We start from the raw sequence: 7,875 nt of genomic DNA, 5'->3' as shown, positions 1-7,875 counted from the left end.
TATGATTCAATCTTGGGAGATTTATTATTATTGTTATTGAATATTTGAGAGCTCAATGCCTGAGATGATATTTGCGAGGGCATAGGGGCTACATTCGCACTAAATTTAAGAGGTCTATAATTTTAAAACAAAACGTGAAATTCTTATGTCCATGGAACATCTTGCCCCCTCTCTAGGGGTAAAAGTCAGGGGGACGTTGTCCCCAAGCTTCAGAAAATATCTGTGGCGTCCCCATGTTTTCTAAAATATTACAATAGGCAAAGATAGGCACGGGGGACGGCGTGATCCTACCTTTTCAGATCCAGTTTTACCCCTGCTCCTCCTCCGCCAAAATCTGAAATCTGAAATCACGCTACTGTCAATCTTGAATTGAAATCGCCGGCAGGTCACACATAAAATTACGAATGGACAAAAGCAAGAAGAAATGTTGTGTGAAGTATGTAGGATTTACTCAGATGAATACGATTGTGAATCTCTGTTGTATGTAATAAAGATATTAATTTCCACTTTTTTCTTTTGCTAAAAAGGTTGCTCTTGTTCATAATATTCACGATTATATATTAAAATGCATAGATGTAGTTGAAAACATACAGTTGAAACAAGGAATTACTTTTAAATGCAAACTCAAATTGATAGAATTCAGTAAATGCATTTAACAGATCTTTATTTGTTACATACATTTCAAGCAGCAGTATAAAGAAACAGAATTTTGAGTTTTTAAATGAAACAAACTATATTTTCAATATTGTAGACTAAAATAGTTTAAAAATCATTTCAATGTATATAGACATGAAATCTTAAATTTTAAAATAAATGTACGTCCTATTATTTAACCATTTGTCCATTGCATAATGTCCTTTTCCTCTATGGTGATTTATCCCCAGAACCATGGGAAACCTGAAACCAAAAATTATAATTTTAAGTATCTAGAGGCTCGAACATATAAAAACATATTGGAAAATGTATAATTTCAATTAAATCTTTGACTTAGGTTACTGTTATTAAATGAGAATTGAAAATACAATAAGTTATTGTTTCATTATCATATGGAGACGATATCTATATTTTTGTTTCCAAATTTTAGTATTTGTGCTTGGTTATATTTTGAGATGTTTCTTGTACGAAATAATATTTTCAGCTTTATATTATTTAATTTTCATATCCATGAAATTATTTTTTAAATTAGGTCACAGAATTGCGTATATTTCCGTGACATGAGAGGTCCTGTCGACAGGTATTGTAATCTCGATTACTTTTCTAAAGTTTCTGGCATTAAATAATTGCATTTGAATTCATTAGAAACATTTTTTTTTTTTTTTTACGGAATACGTTTGGTTGGCTATAAGCGACACATGTTTATTTCAATCACATACTGAAGAAAAAAGAGTAAAGTCAAAAATATCTAAGTAATACAATAATTTATGTGGATAAGAAAAGTGATAACAATGTCATCGTACAGAAAGATTTGATTGTTAATATATAATGTATGATTCTTAAGAGACGGCCTTACTAAAAATAATACAAAATTTAACATTTTTCTTTACTCGTTTTTCATAAGTGAAAGGAGATAATGCAACTTACCACAAACCATAGATAATGATATTCTACAACAGGAAATATAAATCTGAAGAATTTTCAGTGTTGCCATCCATAGTATAGTGTTGCTAGAATAACATTTCTCCCAAAATCTAAGTTAAGGCAGCGACTAGAGGAACGAACTCAACTGCATTTGGTTACGTATCGCTTTTGGCTTCCGTAGAACTACTTATTAGATAACATTATTATTTACTTTTAATATTCTATGTTCCAACTATTTTGTTTATTACAAACTAAATACAACTATTATTTAAATAGTAGTTCACAGGAAACCAAAACAACATGACACGTAACTAAACGCAGTTGGATTCGTTCTTCTAGTCGCTGCCTTAACTTAGAGTTTGGGAGAAATGTTATTCTGACAACATTATAATTTCTATGGATGGCAACAGTGAAAATTCTTCAGGTTCGTACTTTTTGTTGCAGAATAACATTATTTATGATTGTATTATGTTGCATTTTATTATCTCCTTTCACTTATGAATAAACAAGCAAAAGAAAAATTGTAAATATTGTATTATTTTTAGTAAGTCAGGCTTTTAAGTAAATTTCATGATATGATAAAATTACATTGTTATAATAATTTATTTCTGAATTTCGTTCGATATATTTGGAAAAGGAAAATAGAAATCAATATATTTTGAACCAGATTATTTTGTTAATTTATCACTATTTCTAAGCTTCAGTGTTTACTTAAGGAAATATAAAACCTGAAAAAAAAAACAGAAATATACACTTAAAACGGAAAACATTTTGAAAAATTATTATTTCTGAGAGGAAAGTGCCTACAATACAAAATTTTGTTTAGTGAAATTTGAAGAACGGGCAGATGGTTGTGAAACATAACTTATAGTACGGAAGGTATAACGTCGTTGGCTTCCCGCGAAAAGGTGTAGTAGCGTTTATGGGGAGTGAACAGTTTGCTTACTCGTGGCTCGCTGAGCGCAGGAGATGGTTGGTAGTGGTTGGCTACCCTCTTACCACACCTCCGGTGACGAGCAGGTCCAAGCGTCTTAAGCCAACGACGTTATACCTTCTGGACTATAGAAAAAGCTTGATATTTATCTGTTATATTCTGATCATAAAACTGTGATGTACATAAAATAAAAATAATAAATTGAACTCCTCATTTACATGGTATATTAAATGAACTGAAATAGCAGAAGGGTTAATTAAGTGTGGATTGACGTTGACTTTGTTGTCTACGAAGACTAACCTCATGCTTCAAATATACAGAATTATACCCCAAAAATAAAGTCTGTAGAAAATACAGTAATGACTTACCCCACATCATGTTAGCTGTCTGCATATTCTCTCCTCTTTGTTGTTGCTGCAGAGGAATTCTCTGAGGGTAAGGCATTGGCATAGGAACAGCTAAAGCCACACAAACGATTAGGGCAAGAAATACAAAGACCTGAAGCAGAAAAATAACGAGGTTAATGTAAAAGATTTAACATAGGCCGGATGGAATATCAAATTATGTTTAAACTCTACATGTTGTTATCATGTATCTACATCACGTATAAACTCTACATGAGTTTATATATGATGGGCTCGGGAGAACTAATGGTATATTATATTTTCTATCTTTCAAGTGAACAAAAAACAGATTAGATTTTCTCATGCAATTCTATGCTATGACGCATACCAGACAATCTTATCCTGCCATCTGCTGGTATAATTCCGATATTAAACTATCTACAAACTGTTCTGTGGTTTAATGCCAGCCCATTTCACCTAATAACTCAATTTAGCCGGAAGTGCCACTTAGCAATATGTTCTCCCTAGCCGCTCATATACTGTACATTGTGTTTGTTCACATATATCCTGTTGATGAACATCAATCAAAGTGCAGGATTTAAATATAATTTTACATTCCGTGTTTTTAAAAAAGTATTTTTGAAATTTTGGAAAATAGAATCACGGAATTATCGTATCATTCTGAAATTAGTTTCTCCATTGAATATAACAATTAATATTGTAACTTACTTTTAATAATCCTGGAAGATATAATCAAATAACTTTAATTTTTATTAAAAACAATATAGATTAAATGTTATTGGATAATTCATGTCATTCAAACTACCTATTTAAAAATTAATTGTTGAATTGTCTCTAATTTTCTATAGAAATATGTAGTATCCATGGCAGTTTAAGCATACATTAATTCATAATTGAATGACGGATAATAATCACTAACTAACTGTATGGCCTATGAAACCCAAAGGTTCAAAGGTGCGTTCACAACACTCTTGGTTGACTTCTGCCCTTAATTCAGTTTTAACTTTGTATACAGTGTCACTTTGTGTAACTACGAGTTCAATGTTAATATTAACCTCTTATCTCCACCAAAGTCTTCCTAACGTTGTTTCTTGTTCTATTAGGATTCCAGTCAAAATTTTAAAAGCATTCTTATTTTCTTCCATATTGGCTATATGACCCGCTCACTGAGTCGCCTATACTTAATGACCCTAATCATGCTAGGTGCGCGGTAGAAATTATGTAGTTTCTCACTATGAAGTTTTGGGTCCAAATATTCGATTGCGGATTTTATTTTCAAATAGTATCAGTTTTCGATTTTTCCTCAAAGAAATTGACCATGTTAGCAGCAACTCAAAACAACAGACACTTTTTTTAATATATTAAGGTTCATATTCATTTGCAGGATTCGCGAACACATATGAATTTGGACTCAGTAACAACACAAATTCCCTGCTTTAGGTATACAATGCAGTAACAACACAAATATCCTGCTTTAAGTATACAATTGTTTCCTTAACGGAAATGATTTTGGCCTGTCAATGTTGAACATAGATTTGTGAAAATGCCAACTTTATTGGGAGTATTATCTGATATTTTAAAGTATCAATGAATAAAATTATTTGATATGATTTGAAGAAACACATAAATTCAAATTTTTGAGAGTATGTGTTTTCTTAAGTAAATGAACTAATATGACTTACCTTAGTAAACATAGTGCTTGAAGTATTTGTCTTTCTTTCTACGTAAGATAAGACTGTATGCTGGTATATTGACACACGAGAATTTATACATAAGCTAAACCTTGATAAAGTAACGCCCGAGGGACTGCTCAATCATGCTACTGTTTTGTAACATAGCCGCTAATAATATTTACTTGATTCATTGAGGTGCGAAGATGCGTAAATTTCAAGGTAAAATAAAACAAAGTAATGTGTTATTACGTAAATATGTGACATTCATTTTAATTTTCTCTTTTAATACATATAACAGTATTACTGAAAGGAGTTTTGAGGTATTTTATTTAACGTTGGATTCAGGATTTAGATTTCTGGAATTTCGGCATCTAAGGCTATTGAACAAGTCAAGTATGAGGGATGACTTCCCAGGGCAAGCACACTATCCGGGAAAAGGGAAGGAAGAAAGGATTGAGGAAGAAAGCGACCTGGAACATATAAGTTAGGTACAACCCAGTCATTTACCTGGTGTGAATGAGGAAAACCCAGGAAAACCTCATTTAAGATAGCTAGCTTGAAAAAGATTTTTAAAACCTTTTCGACCGAGAGACCCCACCGGGAATCGAACCCTGGACTGCTCGCATCGAAGGTGAGAGCGTTAGCGACTACGCTACGCGGGGCCACAAAGACTTTAGAAATAAGTGTCCTATGATTAAATTTTACCGAATATATTCTTAATTAGTGGTAAATTCAGAAATTGAAAATTTCATTCATTATACTTCCCTAATAACTTTTTCTCGCTAGTTTTTCTTGTTTTTCTCGTATTATAAACTGAACATTAACTACAGTGTAGTTTCTCCTGCCTGTTGCTTTCTTATCAAGTTATCCAAAGTAATAAAGTGTGCCGCCTGTCAGAAATGGTTGGGAACCATTGCTATAATCTATGATTGAAAAATAGTTTCCTGGTTTGCAGAATTTCAAAGAGACGTTTCACTTCTGCCAAAATAAATAAACAATAATAAAAAAAGAAACAATTTCATTAGTATTACTTCATTGTTAAACATACTTTTACACATTCATGAAATAAGGAAATGTATTCTCATATTTACTCGGTACTATCTTTAATGTTCATCTTTAATTCAGGAGTTGTATTTCGGAAGAGATACACGAAAGTAGAATGTATAGTTTTTTCTTTTCATTTCCGCCAAGTCTAAGGTGCTGTACACAGGGCCGGATTTAGCATTTTGACGCCCCTAAGCCCAATATTTTTTCCGCCCCCTAGTCTCGTTAAAGTTACTTTCCTAAAAACCTCTATTTAAAAAAAAAAATCAGGCCTATATTTGAACTGCTTAAACGCCACTCCACGATGCAATTTTATCATTGCAGGCTTTTTGAGGAATTTACTTGGTTCTGGGCTTAACAAATTACCGTTAATGTATTAACAAAAGATTGGTGAACCAACAATTATTTGTTCCAATGAACTTCAAAATCAGAATGATTTATTAGCCTGATTTTTTTAATCAATTCGAAAAATATGTTGTTAAGGCTATTTATTTTTATTTCTAGATATTTTTCTATTTTTTCTTCTCTCGGCCGTGCGCCCCCTGGGATCTTGCGCCCATAGGCCCGCGCCTACCGGGCCTATTGGGAAATCCGGCCCTGGCTGTACAGCTTTATACTTCCATGATCATCCATTTATGAGATTCCATATATACTTATACTTCCATACATTGATAGGAGCTGAACAGCATGAAGATAATCTGCGTGGTTTTCTGTGGTAAACACATAAGTCAAAGAAGAATGTAACGTATGAACGATGGGAAATCACAAAATTTGAATTTCAGTCCGATTGAATACACTCTTACTGCATTATCTGGTCCAGAGACGGATTTAAGATTGATGGGGCCCTAAGCTATTGAAGGTAATGGGCCTTTCATATATCCAGCTATGCAACCAGTTTGTTCAGAATTTAAGGCCCCTATTTTATAGAAATGAGCAAACGAGTAATATTTTAGAGAGCAGGCTAATAGACGGGTGACCTGCTGCTTATATCAGAAGAAACTTTACAGAACGGATATTACTGTTTCTATAGGTAGGTTTTATTTGTTTTTGCAATCTTGTGTATTGGAAATATACAACCAGTTCTTTTTTCCTTGAATTTTTTGGGCCCTAAGCTATAGCTTGTTTAGCTGATGCGTAAATCCGACACTGATCTGGTCGCATATGGGAATAAATAAGATAAATTCAACAGAAAAGGAACAAGAAACATTGTTGGAGTTCACGATTGATTACAGTTTAATTGTGTAGGCAATACTTAGATTATATGAGACAGATGTATTGTTTAAGGTGGGATGAGGACCATTACTTCTGTTTTATAAAACACTTGATACATCCATTAAACGACCTGAACTCGCGAATATATATAGCGTTATCCAATTTATCTACACTGATGTCCAAAACCTAAGCACGGATGTAGTTTTCCCACAAATGTATCTCTTTTGATGCGTACGACCAAAACAATGTCATACTCGGAGGAAAGCAATAGTGGAGAGACATTGTCTGCTCACGAATGACATATGCGAGTTGAACATTATTCGATGAGGATGATCATTATTTCAATATGAGATTAATTTCTCGCACTGAGAACATTCATTATTTCTTCATTCCCATTTTTCTTTCAGCTAGTCTCGACTAAAAGCCCTTTTTTCAATATGAAATTCTAATAGTGCGAAAAAGTTGCGTATTCGCATGCTAACCAAGATATTTTTTTTAAAAAAAAATGTTCCTACATATCATCTTCAATTCACGCAGAAACAAAATTACAAAAAAAAAAAAAAAAAAAAAAACATGAATTATTGCTTTAACGTTCAAATCTAAAAGATTATGTTTTTCAACTTCTAATAATATGAAATTTCCTTACGTTATCTGCTTGACAAAGGTAAACATTATTTAGAAGTAACAGCGATATACTTACAGTTTTGCATATGACCAAATGTTAGTAGATTTCGGGGAAAATTTATCGACTCGGGTCAATTGCTGTCTTCAAAAACGTACAACAAATGATTCAGCCATTTTCCACTGATGATGAGATAGACAGCATCGATTTGAATATAGAAAATAAATTGCAGGAAATATGATCTCTTTATTCCTTGGAAGATCATTTTATTAAAACATTCGAATACATTGTCTAAATATTTTAATTTGGAGTTTGTTCACCAAGTTTCATATTTCTAACTGGAACCAAGGATAAGATAACCATTGAATTGAGAAAAACATGATAGAATATCTTTTCCAAGTAGGTATTAACTATGTTCATAAATTCACTTTAAACGACTTAAGCTTT

The 7,875-nt window shown here is 32.6% G+C and overlaps 1 long non-coding RNA gene across 1 annotated transcript; it reads right to left on the bottom strand.

Annotated features, from left to right (window-relative positions):
• Positions 1–638: 638 nt before the first annotated feature.
• LOC145691626 (uncharacterized) lies at positions 639–4,624 on the bottom strand. The gene is made up of 3 exons (XR_014132440.1): positions 4,560–4,624; positions 2,881–3,010; positions 639–897 (listed from the first exon to the last, which is right to left on the bottom strand). It is a non-coding gene; the product is annotated as an uncharacterized LOC145691626 (long non-coding RNA).
• Between the last annotated feature and the right edge of the window lie 3,251 nt (positions 4,625–7,875).

This window comes from Thermobia domestica, chromosome 8 (assembly GCF_964235325.1).
Source record: "Thermobia domestica chromosome 8, izTheDome1.hap1.1, whole genome shotgun sequence".
Classification (NCBI taxonomy): domain Eukaryota; kingdom Metazoa; phylum Arthropoda; class Insecta; order Zygentoma; family Lepismatidae; genus Thermobia; species Thermobia domestica.
This window is presented reverse-complemented; position numbering and strand designations above follow the sequence as displayed.